This window comes from Ascaphus truei, chromosome 4 (assembly GCF_040206685.1).
Source record: "Ascaphus truei isolate aAscTru1 chromosome 4, aAscTru1.hap1, whole genome shotgun sequence".
In the NCBI taxonomy this organism is placed as follows: Eukaryota; Metazoa; Chordata; class Amphibia; order Anura; family Ascaphidae; genus Ascaphus; species Ascaphus truei.
In genome coordinates this window covers 215,567,176-215,591,459 of record NC_134486.1, presented here as the reverse complement: position 1 = coordinate 215,591,459, position 24,284 = coordinate 215,567,176, and the positions used below count along the sequence as shown (strand labels likewise).

Here is a 24,284-nt window from a genome sequence, read left to right as displayed (position 1 = left end):
TACCTTACCAACTAAAGTATTCGCTGTAGCAACATCACAGTGGCTGCTGTAATAAAGATCATCCTCAATTACTGTATACTTCTGTCTCTGCGGCAGTCTGTGTGGAGGGAGTATTGTGAGTAAGGACTGTCATAGCGAGGACCGCTTTCAGCTAAGTTGAAGCCCCCTACAGTATGTCTGGAAGCGCTGTCACCAAGAAGAAGAACCAGAGGAATCCCTAAAAGTCTGCCTGTCTTTCCCCAAACCATCACGGGTACCTCAGCTCTCCTGTGCCAAACAGGTAATCAGCACTTGTCACGGGAGACCAGGTTTATAAACACCTTTTTAGACCGGGATCATTCATTGAGCAAAGCAAGGAGGTAAAATAAATTGTAATTTATTTCAGGAAAAGACATACACACAATGTAACACAATTTACAGGGTTAACACACATACTGGGAACAGGGTTAACAAATAAACTTGTCCTTTAAATGAAATTCTCAAAAAAGACCTCTGTAGGAGCCCTATCCAATGACCGGGAGATACTCACAAAAGTCCTGGAACGGATTTCGGCATGCAATGCCAGCCGCGACCGCTACGTTCTTCAGAAGTGGGACTTAGAAGAATTCTTGAGTCAAAATCTTTGAAGCCGGCTCGCGTCTATTCAATACAGAGCATCTTTGAATTTGCCGCTGTTGGTTTGGCGCTTGGAATTTGCGCTCCCCATTGGCTGCAGCCGCCTGATAGCCTTGCGCCCCGCCCCCAGAGCTTACTTCCTGCGCGCCAGCAGCAGCAGCCGTGGAGGATGCTGCAGCCGCCCGGCATCTCGCCCCTCCCAGCTGCCCACCTCCCGTGCGCCCCCCTCCTGTGCATTCCCCGAGCCCACCTCCCACCTCCCACGCTCCCCCCCCTGTGCCCACCTCCCGCCCCGGGCAGCTGCCAGGGGGAAATCGGGGGCAGGGGGGGAAGCGGCAAGGAAGCAGGAAGCAGCACCCACCCGGTCAGGGTAAGTCACCCACTCAACCCACCCCACCCAGTCACTCAACCCACCCCACCCAGTCACTCAACTCAGTCACTGTCACCCACCACCCAGTCACTTTCACCCACCACCCAGTCACTGTCACCCACCACCCACTGTCATCCACCACCCACTGTCACCCACCACCCAGTCACTGTCACCCACCACCCAGTCACTGTCACCCACCACCCACTGTCACCCACCACCCAGTCACTGTCACCCACCACCCAGTCACTGTCACCCACCACCCACTGTCACCTACCACCCAGTCACTGTCACCCACCACCCAGTCACTGTTACCCACCACCCAGTCACTGTCACCCACCCCCTGTCGCTGTCACCCACCCCCCTGTCGCTGTCACCCACCCCCTGTCACTGTCACCCACCCCCCTGTCGCTGTCACCCACCCCCCAGTCGCTGTCACCCACCACCCAGTCGCTGTCACTCCCACCCACTCTCCAACCCACTCACGCACGCACTCTCCCACCCACCCACGCACTCTCCCACCCACCCAGTCACCCACCAAGTCACCCACCCACTCACTCACCCACCCAGTCACTCACTCACCCACCCTCCCAGTCACACACCCAGTCACCCACCCATATAGATGCGCTATGGGTTCGGGGGAGGGGGTGCTATGGGTTCGGGGGGGGCGTTTTTGTTTCGTTGGGGGGCACTATGGATTCGGGGGGGGGGGAGGGCTGCTCCTTTCATTTGTCCTGGGCCCCATGATTTCTGTTGGCGGCCCTGATGATCCTGGTAAAAAGGTGTAAATGTCTGGTCTCCTGTGACAACCATACCCTGGTCGTAGCCAGGAAGGTACCCACAGTGCACCCTCACAACACAAGGGGTTGCTCGTGCTCGTGCGGACATCGGGTTACAGGTGCCAGGGCACCCTCAGTACTTTGGGGGACTCACTGTTGGTGTTGGGTATTGTGTGGGTATTGCATTGGGGCATTGTTATTGTTATATGTGTGTGTGTTAGTAAACCAATTGTTTTATACCTGTGTGTATTATTTTCTACTGTAATTAAGCCTCCTGTGAGCAAGCAGCACACATAGTTCCCTTAGTCATAGGGAAAGGGGGCTACAGTATATCTGCACGAGGGAAGTGCATATGATTTAAAGCTAAGGTGCATATTCTGGGAGGCTGAATGACTGCACTCGCTTTTTTCACCAGAACAACAAACCACAAACTCAGGATGCCTGAAGGAAGCCGTGATTGGTGGCCAGTTGCTGTCAGTCACCGCCATGCACAGGAGAAGCAGAAGAGATTATGGGGGCGGGTTCTGTTGCCACAGAACCAACAAGGAGGCCAGAGGGGCGCGGCGGCGGCGGCACTGGCACTGTTTAGGCGGCTGTTGTTGGGCGGGGCTTTGGCAGTCCTGGTGCTGCTTGCAGAGCGGCCAGCAGAGGGCACGTAGAGGCGGCTCGGCAGCAGCTGCTTGGGTTGAAAGTATAGAAGCGGCAATCAGAAGCTGGGAGAGAAAACAGCCTCTTCTTCGCCTAATGTTTATCCTCCTCATTCCTTACTCAGGCTGTATCTGCACTGTGTACGAGTGGGGAGGGTCTCCGGACTGGAGAGATTGTGTAGCCTGGGTGTAGGGCAAGTTAATATCCAGTGAGCAACCGGTGCAGTGCCATGATAATTAGCACACACTATCTAAACCCCAAGCTCTGACTGGTTAAATACTGTACACCGAGATAGCGCACAGTGCAATCTGGGACTGAGCATCCAAGGAGAGAGAGGTTCCGGAGGTACTGGGACATTGCACCAATAAGTAGGTAAGTCATGTATGTGTGTATTTATGTCTATATATATATATATGTATACATGCGCGCAGCTTGGGTATTTGATGTTATGCTGAGCACGATTAGGTCTGTTCTATTAAGAGCTCATGCAGTGCTAGACATGTTAAAGATATACTTGTATTTGTTATACCCGAGACATCTTGGGAACAGGCATTCGCACCTTTCCGTGGAAAAATTTGCGTCAACTCGGGGCCTGGTAGGAGCAACTACCCAACTATATAGATGGTAAGGTGAGATGATTTGCAGTGTAGTACTTACGGCATAGAAGAGACATACATGTATGCACTCTTCAAGAAACTACAGTTGCATATATGTACACCTCCTACAGAGAGAGATCATGGACAATAAGGATGTATTAACGAAACAATTATTATAAATCTCGACATTTCTTAATCGGGAAATCAGTCAGCAATCCCTAATCCTCTGTATAGAGAAATCGCAATGAAACAATAATTTTACATCTTTTGATATAGAAATCAAAGTAAAAAATAAATATCTGCATCTCTATAGAGACACGAAAGCAATACATCTTCACAACTCCCCTAAGACTCAGAAAAACAGATCTTGGCATCTCCCGAGAGAGGGATCAGGGTGTATATCTTTTGACTACAGGTCAAAGTGCACCAAAGAAATAAGTGTACAGTAATTGTTTGAATACTGCATGATGTTAATAAACAGGGAGAGATTCCTATCTGCACATAGTTTTCAAAATGCTTATGCCTACCAGAAAATATTATGTTTTTTTTTTTTTTCAAGTCATGACATTTTTTTTCTTTGAAGCGACATATAAAATAAGAAAAAAATATATAGAAACTCCATATATTGCATATTTACTACTGATTTTGATAAGCTGCTTTTATTTTGTTGCCAAGTGTAAGTGTATATATTACTGTGCATATAATCATCGCAAGGAATAATGAATCCAAGCCAGAGGAGTTTACAATCCTGTAGGTAGTGATAGATGCACACGGAGATCAAGTGACTTTCACAATCAAGGTCATAATGAGCCGATGCGTAATTTTTAGAAGACAGTAATACTATTTTCTTGTTCTCATTAATTTAAGTGATGGTCGAGGGGTAATGCTACTGTTTCTTACATCAAATGTACCCGTTCAAATCCCAGTGTCCATTCCTTGTGACATTGAGTAAGTCACTTTATCTCCTCGTACCACCAGTGGATTGGATCATTCTGAATGGGAATAAAAATTACAGGTTTCAAAGAGATTTTAAGATGTCTCCTCCAAATAACAAGGATTGTTCTATATAGGTCTGTGTGTATATGTTTGTATGTGTGTGTGTGTGTGTGTGTGTGTATGTATGTGTATATATATATATATATATATATATATATACATATACATATACATATACATATACATATATACACACATACACATACACACTTTTTTTTTTTTGTTAAATCATTACTCGTTTACTTTGGTGCAAAAATAAAGTTGCACTCGGAAAAATATTGTTTCATGTTTATAAATATGCGTTCCACATTATAAAGGGCTGAGGAGTGTTTAATTTGGCACCTATAAATGAGAAAACAGTTTTTGTAATTAACATGTGTGACTTGTTAATAATTTAGAACCGTGTATGGTAGGGCTGGGGCATGCAAAGTAAATAACATATGATGAATGCAGCCGGATGCTGTAGTACATATCTTTTATTGTCTCTGCACGCTGGAGTGCTTTATTCCATAACGCTTTGCAGCAGTACACCTGAGTCTAAAGTCAGTAAATAATTTAGCCAGTTTATCTATGAGAGCTGGTTATTGATCAATTCTTACACTGTTGGGTGTCTGGACTTTTATAAGCTTTTAAGTTGCAATACATATGGTTCACTAAGGCACTCCACTTGATAGCTTGCCATTTTATAATCTTAGAATGTTACATTGTGGGCATGCGCAATGAGAAGCCATGGGAAACCCTACATGTCTTATATGGCTGATTGCTTAAAAAAAAAAAAAAAAAGGTATCCTATTGCATTTATTTACAAACTGTACTGTGCTGCACAATTTTATGCTTTTTAGTTGTCTGTATTTTTTTACTTCTAAATAAAAACACTAGATGGCTTTGTTCTATCAGACAGTGATGCTCCTAGCCTGTCTCAAGTTGATCAATGTTAGCGATGTCCATTGATTCAAACTGTATATTGTCTGTTGTTTACATCACACATTAGAGCACACGTGTATTGTCCCCAAATAGTTTTTTATTTCTAATAAATATTCATCATACATGATCTATGTATATATTTTGTTTATAAAAATGTAAAATAATCTGTTATCGAACACAGCAATGTTGAAGCTGCTGTCATGTCACTTTGCAACACCGTTGTCATATTTGTGTTTGTACCCAGAAATCTTTGTTAACTTTTAGTACCATGATCAAATGAGTCTTAAGTGCTATTTTGTAGGGTATTGGTACAGTATGATATTTTGATGTATGTATAATACATATTATATATGACAGGCACTCCCATATGCAAAAAAGTGACATTTATTGACTCAACGTTTCGGTCCCCACAGGGACCTTTCTCAAGAGCCAGTGGGGACGAAACGTTGAGTCAATAAATTTCACTTTTTTGGATCTAGGAGTGCCTGTCCCTTTTATCCTTTTTCTGTATCTTTTTTGACAGTATGCACCCCTCCCTTTAGGTATGTGTGTATGTGTGTTCACACATGTGAAAAGGAAAGTACACCCTCTTTGAATTCTATGGTTTTACATATCAGGACATAACAATTATCTGTACCTTAGCAGGTCTTAAAATTAGTTAAATACAACCTCAGATGAACAACAACACATGACATATTACACCGTGTCATGATTTATTTAACAAAAATAAAGTCAAAATGGAGAAGCCATGTGTGAAAAACTAAGTACACCCTTACTGCTTCCATAGGAATTAAGATGCTAAGTAGCAGACAGGTGCTGCTAATCAAATGCCCCTGATTAATTGATCATCAGCAAGTGTCACCTCTATAAAAGCCGAAGTTTTAGCAGATTGCTGGTCTGGAGCATTCAGGTGTGTGTTAACACAATGCTAAGGAGGAAAGACATCAGCAATTGTTGCTGCCCATCAATCTGGGAAGGCTTATAAGGCCATTTCCAAACAATTTAAAGTCCATCATTCTACAGTGAGAAAGATTATTCAAAAGTGTAAATCATTCAAGACAGTTGCCAATCTTCCCAGGAGTGGACGTCCCAGCAAATTCACCCCAAGGTCAGACCGTGCAATGCTCAGATAAATTGCAAAATACCCAAGAGTTACATCTCAGACTCTACAGGCCTCAGTTAGCATGTTAAAGTTCATGATAGTACAATTAGAAAAAGACTGCAAGTATGGTTTGTTTGGAAGGGTTGCTAGGAGAAAGCCTCTTCTCTCTAAAAAGAACATGGCAACATGGCTTAGGTTTGCAAAGTTGCATCTGAAAAAACCACAAGACTTCTGGAACAATGTCCTTTGGATAGACGAGACCAAAGTGGAGATGTTTTTCCATAATGCACAGCGCCACGTTTGGCGAAAACCAAACACAGCATATCAGCACAAACATCTCATACCAACTGTCAAGCACGGTGGTGGAGGGGTGATGATTTGGGCTTGTTTTGCAGCCACAGGACCTGGGAACCTTGCAGTCATTGAGTCGACCATGAACTCCTCTGTATACCAAAGTATTCTAGAGTCAAATGTGAGGCCATCTGTCCGACAGCTAAAGCTTGGCTGAAATTGGGTCATGCAACAGGACAATGATCCCAAGCACACCAGCAAATCTACAACAGAATGGCTGAAAAAGAAAAGAATCAAGGTGTTGCAATGGCCCAGTCAAAGTCCAGACTTCAACCCGATTGAAATGCTGTGATGAGACCTTAAGAGAGCTGTGCATAAACAAATGCCCACAAACCTCAATGAACTGAAGCAACATTGTAAAGAAGAGTGGGCCAAAATTCCTCCACAACGATGTGAGAGACTGATAAAGTCATACAGAAATGATTACTTCAAGTTATTGCTGCTAAAGGTGGTTCTACAAGCTATTGAATCATAAGGTGTACTTAGTTTTTCACACATGGCTTCTCCATTTTGGCTTTATTTTTGTTAAATCATGACAGTGTAATATATCATGTGTTGTTGTTCATCTGAGGTTGTATTTACCTAATTTTAAGACCTGCTACGGAACAGATGATTGTTATTTTGTCCTGATATGTAAAACCATGGAATTCAAAGTGGGTGTACTTTCTTTTTCACATGACTGTATGTGTGTGTGTGTGTGTGTGTGTGTGTGTGTGTGTGTGTGTGTGTGTGTGTGTGTGTGTGTATGTATATATATATATATATATATATATATATATATATATATATATATATATATATATATATATATATATATATATATATATATATATATATATTGCTCACGTTTCTTACGGAAAAATATTGAACAATAAACTTCTGCAACCTAAATGCGATTGACGAAAATGGATAGCTTGTGTGTGTGTGTGATTCATCTACTTCTGCACATAAATGAGGCCTATAAGGCCGAGATTATAGTAGGAAGCTGCAGGGCGACCGGGTGACATCACTTGCGCGGTGCATGGACCGCGAATCCTGCACTTTATGCAAGTGACAGGGGGCGTGGCGAAGGTGTGGCCAGTGACGTCACGCGAGTGGTTCGCCATTATTGGCTGAACCGCTCCACGTAATGCTGACGTCACGTGGCTATTGAGTCTCAAAACAAAAAGTTTTGCAACCTCAAAATTTGGTCTCCTTGTCGTCGGAACCGCGCGCACTATGGGCACCCGCGATGGACTTCAGGTTATTGTTTTGGCGCCGTCGCCACCACTATAATCTCAGCCTAACAGTAACATCTTATTTTGTAATGGCATTTTCTGGCAGCTGTTATGCTTAGGTTGATATTACTTGTGGTTCACAGATTATTTATTTGTTTATCTTTGTAACATAATTACCTCAATGTTTGGAAACTCATTAAAACTGTAACTAGTCTGTTTAATTTACAAACAATAGTACACCTTTAGGCTGTTATCGTATATAGGTATGTAAATTTGTGTAGTCTTTGGTTGGATTTAAACAAATTGTTAATTGTAAAGAAAGAACTCTGCTGTCTTAACTTGAAGCTTCCAATTCAGTGTTCAGACTGATCCTTTTTCGACCCTTACTTAGAAGAGTAAACATAACTGCTATACACACGGAGCTGGAAATTCTGACACAGGCAAATATTTCGCCTTTGGAGTATCAAGAAAAAAAATGACATGGCTGACTTGAGAGAGAGGAACTGTGCCAATAGCTGATAAGTAACATCAGTATATAATTTTTTTACAAATATACCCTCACTGCTTTTTATCCTGATCATGTTTTTATTGTGACAATCTACTGCTGTAAAATAGTATGCACAGGATCCAAAATGATTGTTTACAATAAGTCAGCAATCAGCTTTGTTACAAATTAGAAAAATGCTTTTAAAAATGTTTCACTGTGGATAAATGAATGCATTACATGAAAATTGGCGAAGTCCATAAAATAGTAGTGGTCTTGCACTCAATTTCAGGAGACACTAATCCAATTAAGGTTTTCAAAAACCTATGTTGTATTTGTAGGCTTACTAAAAGAACACAGAGAATTGTTTCCATTAAAGCAAAGATGTATGTAGATTCCTTTACAAAAACGGTGTGGTGTTCAGTTACACAGCATTATTATTATTATTTTTTTTTAATTGTAATTGAAAGTAAGATTTGTTGACACAGAACATGTCATCTTGTGGGATTCTAGTGACGATGAAGAACAATAAAAATGAAGTATGAGCATTCCACTCAAAGAGCCAACTGTAATAAAGAAGCAGAATGATTGCTGAAACTGACCAAAAAGCATACAAGTGCCTTTGAACCAGTTTTACACCATAGCAAGTTGTTGGCTACATTAGCATTGCTGAAATGGGGTTATTTCTTTGAGTAAATTAAATGTAGGTACAGGCATACCCTGGTTTAAGGACACTCACTTTAAGTACACTCGCGAGTAAGGACAAGTCGCCCAAAAGGCAAACGGCAGCTCACGCATGCGCCTGTCAGCATGTCCTGAACAGCAATACCAGCTCCCTACCTGTACCGAAGCTGTGCACAAGCGGGGAGACTATAGAGCCTGTTACAAATGCGTTATTTACATCGGTTATGCTCGTAAATGACGATTGCAGTACAGTACATGCATCGATAAGTGGGGGAAAAGGTAGTGCTTCACTTTAAGTACATTTTCGCTTTACATTGCGTACGTTAATGCGGGGTATGCCTGTAATGTGTTGAACCATGTATTCAAAACTAATTAGCGACATTTTTCCAAGAGAGAGAAAAACAGGAAATGTTTAGGCTTCTTGAGGCCTGACCTGATTATGTCAGTATCCCCTTCTCATTGCTGCACTTGTAATGCATGGTGTAAACAAGTTAAAGGGACAGACGAAAGTGTCATATTTAATTGGTTAAATGTAGATTAAGAAGGTTTTTTTTTTTTTTTTTTTTTTTTTTTAATGGGTAAATATAAATGTTTTAAAGTATTTTTAAAAACATTTTGGAAGGGTTTACAATAGTTTTGTAATATCTTTTGGTGATGAAACTGTTTGTCAGTCCCTGAGAGCTCTCTTTTTTTGCATAGTAATTATATAGCCATCATTAGTCTAAAAGGTAGCCATAATGGCCCATATTTACTAAGTGGAACTGTCACATTTGCGTGAATGTGCTGTAAGGTGTCTTATGCCATAACACAGCTTAGTAAATATGGACCAATATCTTTGGATGTCAGTATATTGTGTTTATAAAGCCTTACTTAATCTTGCAGATACATATAATTATCTGATATGCTTGAATTCCGAGGCCTGAAGAAAAGGGAAACCTGTTCATTAACAGATGCAAAATAGTCCAATTGTTGTTAAATCGTTATAAGAAGGCTGATGAGTTGTTTATTATTACATGTTCCCTATAAGGGTGATTTTAATCTTTCTAATGCAGCCACCTCCACTTATAGGATTGTTTAAAAATATTATGTTTACACACTACATTTGACTGCACCAATTACCACTTCAGTTATTCAAAATTATGTTAATTAGATTGTAAACTCTCCAGGGCAGGGCTTTTCTTTTTGTAAAGCGCCAAGTACATTGCAGGCGCTATATAAATAAAGCTATGCATGCATACAAAGTCATGATCAAGCAAGCGCATCGCAGATACTTTTTTATATTATTTGTTTACTGCCCTATTTCGTGCATAATTCTTCAAGAAACTAGGTTTGTTTAGCCTGAGAGAGGGCAGAGTTGAAACGGGATAGCATAAATTTGTAGTGAAGGAAGTCTGCAAGAGTGTGAGATTTCATCCAGAGGCGTTCAGAGGAACGAGTGGAGGAACGCAGCATGCACGTGTGGAAATTTAGCCAGAGTCTTGGGTTAGAAGGGCGAGGACAGCAGCGAGAAAGCAGGACATGTGGATGAAGAGAGGAGGATAAGGCAGAGTTGTAGTTCCTGACCAGGTTATCAGGGTCTGGAGCAGAACTGAGAGGAGAGGGAGGAGCGTAAAGTGGAATCAAAGGCTGGGTTAATAGAGCGCACGTTTCTGCAGAAATGAGGGGTAGATCGAGAAGGGGACATCTTGACCTATTCCGTGAGGGATGGGAAGGGGAGACTTCAGTACCAATACTGATGCTTCGGTGCTGAAGTATGTGGTAGATCTCAGCGGCTTGGTAATGGAAAGGAAGGATACCTGGCGCTGGAAGAGACACTTAGTCCATGTGGTATACAGTTCTTATACAGGCATACCCCGCTTTAAGTACACTCACTTTAAGTACACTCGCGAGTAAGTACATATCGCCCAATAGGCAAATGGCAGCTCACGCATGCGCCTGTTATCACGTCCTGAACAGCAATACCGGCTCCCTACCTGTACCGAAGCTGTGCGCAAGCAGGGAGACTATAGAGCGTGTTACACATGCGTTATTTACATCAGTTATGCACGTATATAACGATTGCAGTACAGAAATGCATCAATAAGTGGGAAAAAGGTAGTGCTTCACTTTAAGTACATTTTCGCTTTACATACATGCTCCGGTCCCATTGCGTATGTTAATGCGGGGTATGCCTGTATTGTCCAATTCCTTGATATGGGATGATGACAATTTTCTTGACGGTCTGCTTCTCAATGTTCCCCCTAATATGGGTTAGATAAAGCACAACATAGCGCAGTATGCCTGGACTGTAAGGTCTAAACTGAACTTGACACAGAATGTCTACTTACAAGATGTTTCTTGTCAAATGTGGTTGAGAGAATCTGTGCTTTAACCTCTTCTTCTCCTCAGCTGTCACGAATCCCACGTGCAGTTGCTCAATCTCCTTCACCTTAGATTTTCTCAGATGACCGGTGATATTTGGCCCAGAAGAGAGAGTACAGCAGAGATAGTGTAGATCAGGCCTGCACAACATACGTCCCGCGGCCCGCCGGAGCACCCCGTGCGGCCCACAACGGACCCCCTTCAACCCCCCCTTGCCTGGTAGGGAAAGGAGCGCGCTCCAGCAGTGTCTGTGAATCTGCGCGCTCCCCCCTAACCTCCCTCCGCCTGCTCCAGCAGGGGGACGCGTTCCAGCACTATAGCGCGACCCTCACCCTGCCGCCAACACAGTTGCCGCTGCCATCCACCACCACCTCCGTTGCCTCTGTTGCCGCCGCTGCCACCTCTGTCCGCCGCCGCCTCCTGTTGCCGCCGCCATCACCTCTGCTGCCGCCGCCAACATCAGATAAGCATGGGGGGCCCCATTCAAACCACACCAGTGGGGGGATGCTGACATGGGAGGGAGGATGCTGACATGGGAGGGGGGATGCTGACATGGGCTGTGGGGGGCTGCAGACATGGGTTGTGGGGGGCTGCAGACATGGGTTGTGGGGGGCTGCAGACATGGGCTGTGGGGGGCTGCAGACGTGGGGGGCTGCTGATATGGGCTGTAGGGGGCTGCAGACATGAGCTGTGGGGGGCTGCAGACATGGGCTGTGGGGGGCTGCAGACGTGGGGGGCTGCTGATATGGGCTGTAGGGGGCTGCAGACATGAGCTGTGGGGGGCTGCAGACATGGGCTGTGGGGGGCTGCAGATGTGGGGGGCTGCTGATATGGGCAAATTAATTTGAATGAAAGTATTTTAAATGTAATTTTGTTTCAAGTAAACATCGTAAATAAATGTGTTATTTTGAATAATAAATGCTGTTTTACCTGTGCGGCCGAATCTGTTTTCCTTGTAAGGTGTAGGGGGGGAGAGTGATGTGAGGTGCAGGGGGGGAGAGTGATGTGAGGTGCAGGGGGGGAGAGTGATGTGAGGTACAGGGGGGGAGAGGGATGGGAGGTGCAGGGGGAGAGGGATGGGAGGTGCAGGGGGGGAGGGATGGGAGGTGCAGGGGGGGAGGGATGGGAGGTGCAGGGGGGGAGGGATGGGAGGTGCAGGGGGGGAGGGATGGGAGGTGCAGGGGGGGGGGAGAGGGATGGGAGGTGCAGGGGGGGGAGAGGGATGGGAGGTGCAGGGGGGGGGAGAGGGATGGGAGGTGCAGGGGGGGGAGAGGGATGGGAGGTGCAGGGGGGGAGAGGGATGTGAGGTGCAGGGGGGACGACTGATGTGAGGTGCAGGGGGGGGAGTGGGATGGGAGGTGCAGGGGGGGAGAAGGATGTGAGGTGCTGGAGCAGAGATGATGATGATGATGATGATGATGATTTTACCCTGCGGCCCACATTTTTTTTCCTTGGAGCAGTTCGGCCCGTCTCACTTTACGAGTTGTGCAGGTCTGGTGTAGATAGTACAACAATTTTATTAAAAAACGGCTACAACAGCCAAAAGAAAACTCACATGTGAATGCTGCATAAAAAACATTAGGATGCCGTCCGCTACTTGTAATGGAGCCCCCTTAGTGCCGCAACCACCTGAGCGTTGGTACCGACCCTCTGCAGTGGGCTCCGGTGTGTAAGCTCCCGTGCTAGCTCCTGCTGCTGCTCGTGGTGTGCTCCGGCACCGGTCCTGCTGACGTCACACCTTGTGCGTCGCCTTCGTGACTGGAGACTCCTCTGTCGGGGGATCCTGTAACTCCTCCCCCTAACGCGTTTTGTGACGTGGGGACGTCACTTTCTCAAAGGAATGAGGAGCTAATGCAGATGGTCTCTATTTATACCCTTAAGGGGTGTTAACCCTCTAAAGTGCAATACAAAATATTGACAAGACAAAATGAAATAAAACACTCTTAAAACACTCTAAAAATCATACTGCCTGATCTATATTACCATTGTTTTAGCATGTTTCAAGGGAATAAATATAATCCCTGGGATTAAGAGACATGCTTAGAATCAATGGTGTTCTGACTAATGTATTTGAATGATTGTGCAATAACCTAATGGAGGTAATTAAATGGATGACATCCATTTTGTGTTTCCCCTTCCCCTTTTTCTAATAGAATCAAAGAACAATTAGAACCGTTCATGGAGTTGAACAATTATAAAATCCTGGAAGATAGAACCATCAATAGAATGGATAAACTAGGGAAAGAGACAAAACTTTCAAAACAAAAGAAGTTTAGTAGAGACAAAAAATATTATGATGAAGGGAAACAGAGGAATTGGAAGAGTGATAAAAGTGTTTCCAACATTGAGATTTTAGATATTGTCCCGGACGCAGTCCCATTAGTCATTGAGGCCAGTAAGGGCCTTAACTATAGTGATATAGTTCAAGAGAAAAACAAAGAAAGAATCCAACAAGAAAGGTCCATAGGGATTTCTAAAAACAAAAATAATAATAAAAGTAAACATCAGAGCATTGAGAGGCCCAGAATAGGTTCTCAGAGAAATCAGGAAGAAGAGGGGGATCCAGTTTTTAGAAATTACAGAGATGGATCGCCTATCCACAGGCCCAATGAAAGAACTAATAAGGGACACCCCCATTTTTTTTAGAACATCGCAGGGACAACGAACCCTTTCGAGAACAGTGGAGGGAAGTTACAACAAAACAAGACAGCAAAAGAATAGAAAGGAAAAGGTCGAGAACAGACGATTCAGAGGAAAAAGAGGGGGGTCGCATAAGAGAAAGAAGACCCGACTCAGGATGCAATTGGTAGAAAACAAAACCAGCATTTTCAATTTGAGTGAGCATAATCTCACGGAGATTGAAACCAAGGTCTTAGAGAGAGGTCTAAATTTCGCACCAGTACGTGGCCCTAATATGTTTGAACTATACGTAGACGTCCATAAATTCATACGGAGACTCACGTTTAAAAAATATTTTCTACGTGATGCCGTGAGCAGGACGTCTATGATGACGAGTTCAACTACTAACAATACTAGTAAACCACCTCTTACTCCCTTCAAAATAGCTCTACATTTTATCCAAGGGCTGTCAAAGGTAATTATATAAATACCTTCACAGACATGGTGATTGGAGATCTAGAATCTCTGGGGGGAAATTTCAAAAGTAGGAAACACAATTTAACTAAAGATGAGAAAGAAGTGGTCTGATCCTTAGCAGAAAATAGTGACATTGTATTTAAAGCAGCTGATAAAGGGGGGGCTTAGTAATAATGGACACCTGTTACTATAAGGAAGACGCAAATAGGATTCTTAGTGATAACATCACATATAGAAAACTAGATTGAAATCAGTTTAAGCAAGAGTTATCGATCATGGTCAAGAGGATTTGGAGATGGAGTAATCACCAAAAGAGAGCTAGAATTCTTGATTGTAGAAGAACCAAGAATACCGTTTTTTTTTATTTCATTCCCTAAATCCATAAAGATCCTATCAGGCCCCCGGGGAGACCAATCATCTCGGGGATTGGTTCCCTCACATCTAACCTTTCTCCGTTTCTAGATCACATCCTACAGAGGTATGTCATAAAGATCCCTTTGTATCTTAGAGATACCACGCACGTGTTAAATATCCTTAAACTCACCTGGGACAAAAATCTCATCTGGGTGACGTGACGTGGTATCTCTATATACTATCATTGATCATGAAGTGGGGCTTAAAGCAATTCAGTCAACATTGGAGCAGGATACCAATGTGGATGAGCAACTGAAAGCTTTTGTCTTGGAGGGGATCAAGTACATTCTCGGACACAATTATTTCTGTCATGAGGGGGAGTTCTTTCTCTAGATGCGCGGCACCGCAATGGGCACCAGGTTTGCACTGAGTTATGCAAACATATTCATGGATATGTGGGAGTGGGACCACATTTGGAGTGGCAACCCGTTCAGTGCAAACCTGGTGCTCTGGAAAAGATTCATTGATGATGTGCTGTGTCTGGAGAGGCACTCCGGAGGAACTAGCTCTCTTCCAAACACACCTAAACAACAATCTTTATATCAGGTTCACTTCCAATAGTGATCCAGTGTCTATCAATTTTCTTGACCTTACCCTATATGTAGAAGATGGCATAGTGCATACTAAGACCTATCATAAAGAGGTAGATACCAACACGTACCTCCTAGCATCCAGACATCAACACCCTAAATGGATCAACAATATCCCTCAGGGGCAGGCATTAAGAATAAAAAGAAATTGTTCTCAGAAGCACATATATGACCAACAAGTATCCGAACTAAGAAATACATTCTTGGAACGTGATTACAATAGAACAAAGGTGAATAAAGCTAATGAAAGGGTCAATGATATAGATAGGACCACATTAATAAATATGGATAAAAAGAGTAAAAAAGATAAAGGAGCATTTATACCATTTATTACAAGTTATAATAGCATGGCTCCAGAAATATTAAGAACCTTCAAAAAAACATTGGGGAACGAGACCCCATTTTGAAATCTTTTTTATCTCCAAATCCACAGATCGTGTATAAGAAAGCTACAAACGTAAAGGCATCATTGGCACCCAGTTGTTCTACAGGGTCTAAACAATGTAACAACACGTGGTTAGCCAATATAAAGGGATATTTTCTATGCGGTAAATGCATCAGATGCAACTATAGTATTAAATGTGACAAATTTCAACCAACAGTCACGAACAAAGTATATGATATTAGTACATACATCAGTTGCAAAAGTAAATTTTGTGTTTATCTATTACAATGTCCGTGGGGAGGACGGGAAGACCCCTCAAACGTAGATTGGCTGAACACGTATATAATATAAAAAGAGGATTGGAAACTCATAGTGTCTCAAATCATTTTAAAATAGTTAATAATCAAAATCCTGCAGGATTTATATGTAAGGGGAATAGAGTGCTTTAAAGCCAATTGGAGGGGAGGTGACTCAATAATTTGTCCAGAAGAGAGAGATTCTGGATATATACATTAAAAACTCTGTCACCTAAAGGTCTTAATATAGAATTTGACCAAGCCTCATTTTTGAGGGAGTAATCACATCTCATTTAATTACCTCCATTAGGTTTTTGCACAATCATTCAAATACATTAGTCAGAACACCATTGATTCTAAGCATGTCTCTTAATCCCAGGGATTATATTTATTCCCTTGAAACATGCTAAAACAATGGTAATATAGATCAGGCAGTATGATTTTTAGAGTGTTTTAAGAGTGTTTTATTTCATTTTGTCTTGTCAATATTTTGTATTGCACTTTAGAGGGTTAACACCCCTTAAGGGTATAAATAGAGACCATCTGCATTAGCTCCTCATTCCTTTGAGAAAGTGACGTCCCCACGTCACGAAACGCGTTAGGGGGGAGGAGTTACAGGATCCGCCGACCAGAGGAGTCTCCAGTCACGAAGTCGACACACAAGGTGTGACGTCAGCAGGACTGGCGCCGGAGCACACCACGAGCAGCAGCAGGAGCTAGCACGGGAGCTTACACAACGGAGCCCACTGCAGAGGGTCGGTACCAACGCTCAGGTGGTTGCGGCACTAAGGAGGCTCCATTACAAGTAGCGGACGGCATCCTAATGTTTTTTATGCAGCATTCACATGTGAGTGTTCTTTTGGCTGTTGTAGCCGTTTTGTTTAATAAAATTGTTGTACTATCTACACCAGGCCTGCACAATATACGGCCCGCTTTGCCCTCCTCCCCCCCAGCCTGCTCTGCAGACACAGGAGGGAAGGAGCGCCAGCATTTTGACACGCTCCCCACCCCCTCCTGAGCGCTAGCATTGTGATGGCCCCCCCTCCAACCCCCTCTGCCTATTAGGGAAGGATCGGCAGCAGTTTGATGCGATCCCCTGCAGGCAGAGAGGAGAGAAGGAACAGAGCTGAGGCCGGTCTGACTGCAGAGGGTGGGGTTAGTGACAGCGGAGCCTGTTAGTGAGAGCAGGAAGTGAGGTGCCTGCTGCCAGGGACCAAGATGGCTTCCCCCCTCCAGCCATGCTCCACAGTGAAAGGTAGGACACCCCCCCCCTGCAGCTGCTCGTCAGAGTGTCAGAGTGTCAGAGTGTCAGAGTGTCAGAGTGTCAGAGTGTCAGAGTGTCAGAGTGTCAGAGTGTCAGAGTGTCAGAGTGTCAGAGTGTCAATCCCATGGCACATCACCTCCGTCCCACATTGGGAGGCGAGGGGTGGGAGCGGGGGATGAGCGTGGGGGGGGGGGGAAACAGGCGGGCCTACAGGCAGCAGGACGGATACCCTGCTTGCCCGCTGAAGAATCGCCGCCATTTAAAAAAAAAAAAAACTTTTTTTTTTTTTTTACTTTAACGGGCATGACTCACGGGGCCCAGGACGCCAGTGCCCTCTGTCCCCCCCTGTTGGCGGCCCTGTCACTGACCATCCAGTAACACTGGTGACCAGAGACCTTTGCATGAGCATGCCTATAGGGTATCAGCAGACCTGAAGGGGAGTATAGAGAGGGAGGTATAGTAGATGTTACCTATGGGTAATTGTCCCGTCTTGGAGCCCTTGGGCTTCTCCGTTAGTCCTTGTGCCCAAGAAGGATGGAACCACTCGGTTCTGTGTGGACTACCGGCAGCTCAATGCTCAGACTGTCGGGTGCTTATCCCATGCCCCCGGATAGATGAGCTCTTAGATGAGCTTGCGGGTGCAAAGTATCTGACCACTATGGATTTGTCCAACGGGTACTGGCAAATTCCTCTGACCCAGGAGGCACAGGAGAAGTCAGGTTGAGGGAGGTACGCCAGCTAGTGCCAAGGTGACCCACAAACAGTATATGGTTTGTGGGTACCTAACTGTACATAAGGTTGGGGAGTCTGAGAGTCCAACCTCAGTTAAAAGGAAAGCATGGGTGGACATCATGTAGACAGAAATAAAAAAAGAGTAAATTTTTCCATTTTCTGTTCCCTGTACCCAGAGACTCAGTGTTTATTAAAATGTGTTTTATATTCGGAACCGATGTGCAAACCCATAGGCACTGGTAAGTCTGCTGGACATCGGAGTTCAAAGCAGCCAGAGGATGCCCAGAGGTGTGAACAACATTTGGTCAGCAGGGAAAGGGGGAGTACTAGGTCCAGAGATCAATGGCCACTTGTTCTGCCAGACCTAGTGGAACCTACCCAGCGGGTGGCATTGGGATGGCTGGGGGGTATATGGTAGGCTTCCGCATGCCCCTTAGCTGTTTTGAATTTCTCGCTGACCCGGCTTTTCTAGCCGGCTTGTCTCCGATTGGCTACTTGGGAAAGTTCCCATGCGCTGATTGGCTGTCCGCTCTGCTTCTATTATGTGAATGAAGCAGAGAATACTATAATAAGCCGTGAGCAAATCATATTGTGTGTTCCCCTTGAGTCAGAGCCGAAAGAGCGTGGGCAGGTTTTTCAAAGATGCTTTGTTTGTAATAAAATTGATTTCAAGCCTGAAAAGCCTGCCCGCTAGAGACTAAGGCTGGGGCCATAGAGGGGATAGCAGGGCTGAGGCGCGCTGACGCTGAGGCTCGCCTGCTGAAATCTGCACGATTTCATGCCCATGCGGGCGCGATCGGAGGCGGAAGTAGACTGAGGGAGGCTGGGCAGTGACGTCGCTGGGCCAATCGCCCGCGACGCACCGACGTCAACGTCACGGCGCCGTGACGTTGACGCTGCTCCGCGCTGATTGGATGTTTTCAGCCGACAGCGCTCTGAAAAACAGCTTGGCTGTCGGCTGAAAAATCCAGCGCCTCAGCACGCCTGCGGACGCTCTACGTGAGCCCCCTCTAAAGACATCCTCATGGAGGATGCAGGGGCTCAGCGCGGAGCGTCCGCACGGCTCAGCGGGGCCTGTGCTTCTATGGACTCGGCCTAAGGCTGAGTCCACGCTGCTGCTGAGTTCGCTCATGCTTGGAGAGCGGTGATGTCACCAGCTCACCAAGCATGAGCGATCGCTGTCCTGCAACATTTTTAGAGCAGGAGCGGGGGGCGTGGCTACTACGGGAGGGGGTGTGTCATTGGCTGTATAGGGGCTGTCTGTGTGTGTCTCTCTTATATATATATATATATATATATATATATATAGATATATCCCCCTCATCCCTCTCTCTCTCCCCCAATTGCTCTCTCTCCCACCCCATTGATCTCTCTTTCTCTCTCCCCACCCATTGCTCTCTTTCTCTCTCCCCACCCATTGCTCTCTTTCTCTCTCCCCACCCATTGCTCTCTCTTTCTCTCTCCCCACCCATTGCTCTCTCTTTCTCTCTCCCCACCCATTGCTCTCTCTTTCTCTCTCCCCACCCATTGCTCTCTCTCCCTTCCCTCCTCTTTCTCTCCCTTCTCCCCCCTCTCTTTCTCTCCCTTCCCCCCTCCCCTTCTCCCCCTTCTCCCCCCCTCTCTCTCTCCCTCCCCCCCCCTCTCTCTCTCTCCCCCTCTCTAGCTCTCTATCCCCCTCTCTCTTTCTCTCTCCCTTCTCCCCCCACACCACTCCGTTTGCCCTCCCCCTCTGTCCGTTTGCTCCCCCCCCTTTCCACTTTTCTCTGCTGAATTCAGTGTCAGTGTGTTGGTACAGCAGAGTAGAACAAGCCCTCCCACTTCCCATTTGTCAGAGCAGGGTCATCTCTCCCTTGTCTCCCCAAGCAGAACGCTTGGGAGAGCGTGTGTGCACGCGCGCGAGCACAGGGGGAGAGGGGATGTGCTGATTCACATTGCAGAAGGTAAGCGCACCAAGCGCATAGCGAGCTCAGTGCCAGCGGGGACTCAGCCTAAGTCCAGCATTTTGGGACCAAGTAATCAAAAACTAATGTATCGGTTGCGGCTGTGTTTTTATGCCGATTTTGAGTTCCAGGATATTTGGGCTGACTCAGGAGGGACCAAGTTTTCAGAAGTGAACGTAGCGGTGGCGTATGGAATTTTATGCCGATTCGGGTTCCAGGAGATTTTGGGTTTAGTCCCGGTCAGGGTAAAACTCTTCCAAAATTTCCTGCACCTAAGGCCTGGGACATAGTAAGCACTTAGGTGCTGCTGCTCGCTCTTGCTTGCTGCCGCTCGCTCTACCAGGAGCTTTTTGCTGTCCTGGCAGAGGAGACAGCAAGCGCGCTTGGGAGGCGGGTATCACTAGGTGTGTGTCACTTGGTAGCTGTCAGTGTGTGTGTGTGTCACTTTGAAGTGGTCTGTGTGTTTGTGTGTCACTGGGGAACGTGTGTGTGTGTGTGTGTGTGTGTGTGTGTGTGTGTGTGTGTGTGTGTGTGTGTGTGTGTGTGTGTGTGTGTGTGTGTGTGTGTGTGTGTATATTATATAATATTTTAAAAATTAAAAAAAAAACGGCATGTGAGAATAAATTATTTATTAACATTGTGCAACTTTGCTAAATATATTCGCACACACACACACACACACACACACACACACACACACACATGCACACATACACATACACACACACATACGCATACACACACGCACACACGCACACACACACGCACACACACATACACATACATACGCACACATAAACATGCACACACATGCACACACATGCACATGCACATACATATACACATACACATACACGCACACACATGCACATACACGCACACATACATACACATGCACACATGCACACACGCACATGCATGCACACACATGCACGCACACACATGCACACACATGCACACACATGCACACACACACATGCACATGCACACACACCACACACATACACACACACACACATACACACACATACACCCACACACACTGTGCTTACAATGCCGGACCGGCTGCAGACCCATTGGATGGGAGCGGTCACGTGACCGCTCCTCCGCTTCCCCGAGCAGCAAATTTCAAACTTGCCTGTCTCGGGGAAGTTTCTCAGCCTCCGCACGCATCAGCAAGCATGCGGAGGGAGAAACTATAGCCGCGCTGATAACAGATGCAAGGGCTTTGTGCATCTGTTCACCGCGGCTCAGCGACGCTGAGTGCACTATGTCCTGGGCCTAAGAAAGTATAGTTTTCAACCCCAGCCCCAAAGTCAGTGTGTCTTTTAGTCTGTATTTTGTGTTTCATTGCGTGTAAGCGAATATATGCCGAATAAATGAAAATGTATTTCACTACCTTGTTTTGCCCAATGAATGATCCCTGTAAAAAGGTGTAAATAACCTGGTCTCCTGTGACAAAGACCCTTCAAATGTTTTTTTTTTAAATTTTTTTATAAACCATGGAAATATTAAATGTTAGAAAAAAAGCATTTAACAATACAAATGTTTTTTTCTTTATTTTTAAAAGAGCTAAGCTCTTACAGTTAACCTATGAAACATACCACTGCCCTTAGTTTAATTTGGTTCTAGAAGAGACGGCATTTATTTTTCTAAATTTTTTAGAGATGTGGCTAACTAAAAAGCGCTGTTAAAACCTTGAGTGTCAGTGATTAATGGCATTGGGTAAATCACTCCATTTCGCTGTGCCTCGGTCAACAAAATTATATTTTATACTCTATGAAGCAGGGACTCATTGTACATGCAAAATTATATGTACAGCGCTTCGTACACTGTCAGCATTGTACAAGACAAAATATATTTTAAAATGTATTATTAAGGCCAGAGGAAATTATTCACTGCATTCCACATTACGGCAGTCAAGAACGCGCTTAACAATAGTGTTTATCTTTTCTGCCCCAAAAAAATCATAAAACATTTGTTAATAATAAATACCTAGACCCGATTTATGAATAAAACCAATAGGATTTTTGGTTCTGTGAATAATGGCTGGATTAGCACATGTACTGTAGGCTGTAAATGTGATTTATACCCCAACACCAGTAAGTGTTCATAATGCTTCTAATGTTTTTTGGCTTCTGAAGCGATTAGAAAACTGCAGCTTGTTCTCAATGGTTAAACTGTTGCTAATACGTTCCTCTGTATATACCAAAGGTTGGAATTTTGTAGTTTAATAGGCCTATAGTGCTGACTAAACAACCAGTTGGTGGCATCATTACTGCAAACTCCAAATATGGTGCCAAAAAGCCATCTGTCAGCACCAGGCAATTAAACTGTGTGCATTTCTTTCACTGTGGACTCGACCCCTCTGGCAATGACAGCAGGACCCCTGGAAGCCCAAGAGAAGGAGAGCGTACAATAGAAAGGTCCGGATGCTTGAATCCCTCATTGTTTTCTATAATACAATAGGTGACCTTGCAGAATCTAAGTTTAGCTTTAGAAAGATAAGAACAGATTAGGGTGTTGGGAGTTGAAGTCTCTCTACTTGAATTCTTTCTTGTATTATTTTGCAATTTGAAACTGACTGCTAGAATGAACCAATATCCGGGTGTAACCGTTTTGTACAACATTGTCTACTTTTATAGATATGAAAGCAAGCAGGAGTTAGGTGTTTTTTATTTATAGTATTTATACTGGACAGAAAATGACAAGTGAACAATTTCTCCCCCTGGTTTATTGCACTTTGCCTTTTTCAATGTGTACAGACAAAGTTATAGAACAGTGCCCTTTTTCTGCAAAGTAGACATCTGGCAGATATTCCAAAAGAGCAATTAAAAAAAATAAGTTGTCTATTTGTTAGACAGTCTTACAATAAAAAGGGTTTTAGATGAGGTAAAACCCATAATCTTACAAAAGAATGAAAATTAGATGTCAAACTGGAATGTGAAATATTAAATATCTCCATGGTGTAATTGACATTCCATCATTATATACAGAAAGAAAAGAATTATGTTTGCAATCAACATTTAAAAAAAAAAAAAAAAACAATCCTCTACTAGGGATAACATCTAAATGATGTGAATCACTGATATTATTAATAGTTTTTATATAATGTATACCCTGTTCACTTATGTAGCTATTTGTAACCATGTATTTGTCATCTTAACTCTATGCCCAGGACATACTGGAAAACGAGAGGTTACTCTCAATGTATTACTTCCTGGTAAAACATTTTATTGTAAAAATAAATTTACGAAGTGCCCCGGCTGTAAAACTGGTACACAACCATTGCAACAAATAGCAACATGTTTATCAAACATTAAAGCAGTTTAACTTTTTCTATTGATACTGTCACATAGTCCCAGGATAATGTCTTATTTATAGACGAAAGTGCAGACTTAGTGTGGAAGTGATCTGATCCACAGATTCACAGTCACTAAGGCTGGTGGATAGGAAATCCATACCAGACTTTACAAGGGTGTTGGTTTCTCACTCACTCACCTGCTCACCTAATTACTAGAACATGTATTTAGAGCAGAGAGGGTTGCTTTTTCAGTCTCTTCTGGAGGCTGGAGCACACTGCTCCCCTGTATCCAGTTCGGGGAGGACGCCCTCTTCATATCATTTGCTGTCCGGAAGAATTGCGTGGACTCTGGGGGACACTGTCCCCCATCTATCAGTTAAGCTATGTCTAAAAACTGTGAATATTATTGTGTATCTAGTGACCCTAAATGAGAGGGTATTGTTTAAGCTTGGGAACCAGGTTAGTTGGCCCAGCAACATTAGAGAGGCATATTCTGCTGTGTAGTTAGATCCCTGAAAGGGATAGGATTTATTTTTATGATTTCTTTGGTTTCTTAAAGTGACAGTGTGTGAAACGTGTCACTGACATATGAGTAAATTGCTGAAGGTTAATGACTGAGTGCCTCCTACTTATACCTGTTAAAGCTGCAGTCCCTTAGGGAGGATGAAAATAAAGCAGGCAGAAGCCTGAATTACGCAATATAATGCTTTGTATTATCCTGTTATTTCTCTAATTAACCCTAGAAGACCATGTCATGAAGAGCCCAGACAGACGTCAGGGCTACAAAAGAGGGGCGTTTGTCACAATACGTATGTCTAATGCAACTGTTTTGCACTGGTTTTGTCACAATATTGCAGGTGGCAGACTTTAGTAAATATCCTCCTAAGCGTACAAGAGTATTGTTTATGTGATCACATTTATTGTGTATTGTGTTATGTGATCACATTGCTCTATTGCCCATATTTTCAGTAATATTTGGGTAGTTTATGGCAAACAGAAAATAAGAATGTAATCTTCCTTAAGGTAATTATTAAAGATAGGTCCTTCACTATCTTGACGATAAGGTGTGTCACCTTAGTCAATAAGTCCCTGGAGCAAATTCTTTGTTTCAGTATTTATTCAGAGACAAATTGAGTACA

General features: G+C 44.0%; 1 protein-coding gene across 7 annotated transcripts in view; it reads left to right on the top strand.

Annotated features, from left to right (window-relative positions):
- Window positions 1–2,374: 2,374 nt before the first annotated feature.
- The window catches only part of SIPA1L2 (signal induced proliferation associated 1 like 2), a 330,464-nt gene continuing 308,554 nt past the window's right edge, over window positions 2,375–24,284 (top strand). For 2 of the 7 annotated variants that reach the window (XM_075596856.1, XM_075596853.1), the window contains exon 1: window positions 2,377–2,781. The gene's annotated coding sequence lies outside the window, so the exon portion shown is untranslated. Of the gene's footprint in view, window positions 2,782–24,284 lie in introns of all 7 variants that reach the window. The other 5 variants (XM_075596857.1, XM_075596850.1, XM_075596848.1 and 2 more) reach the window with 5 other exon arrangements.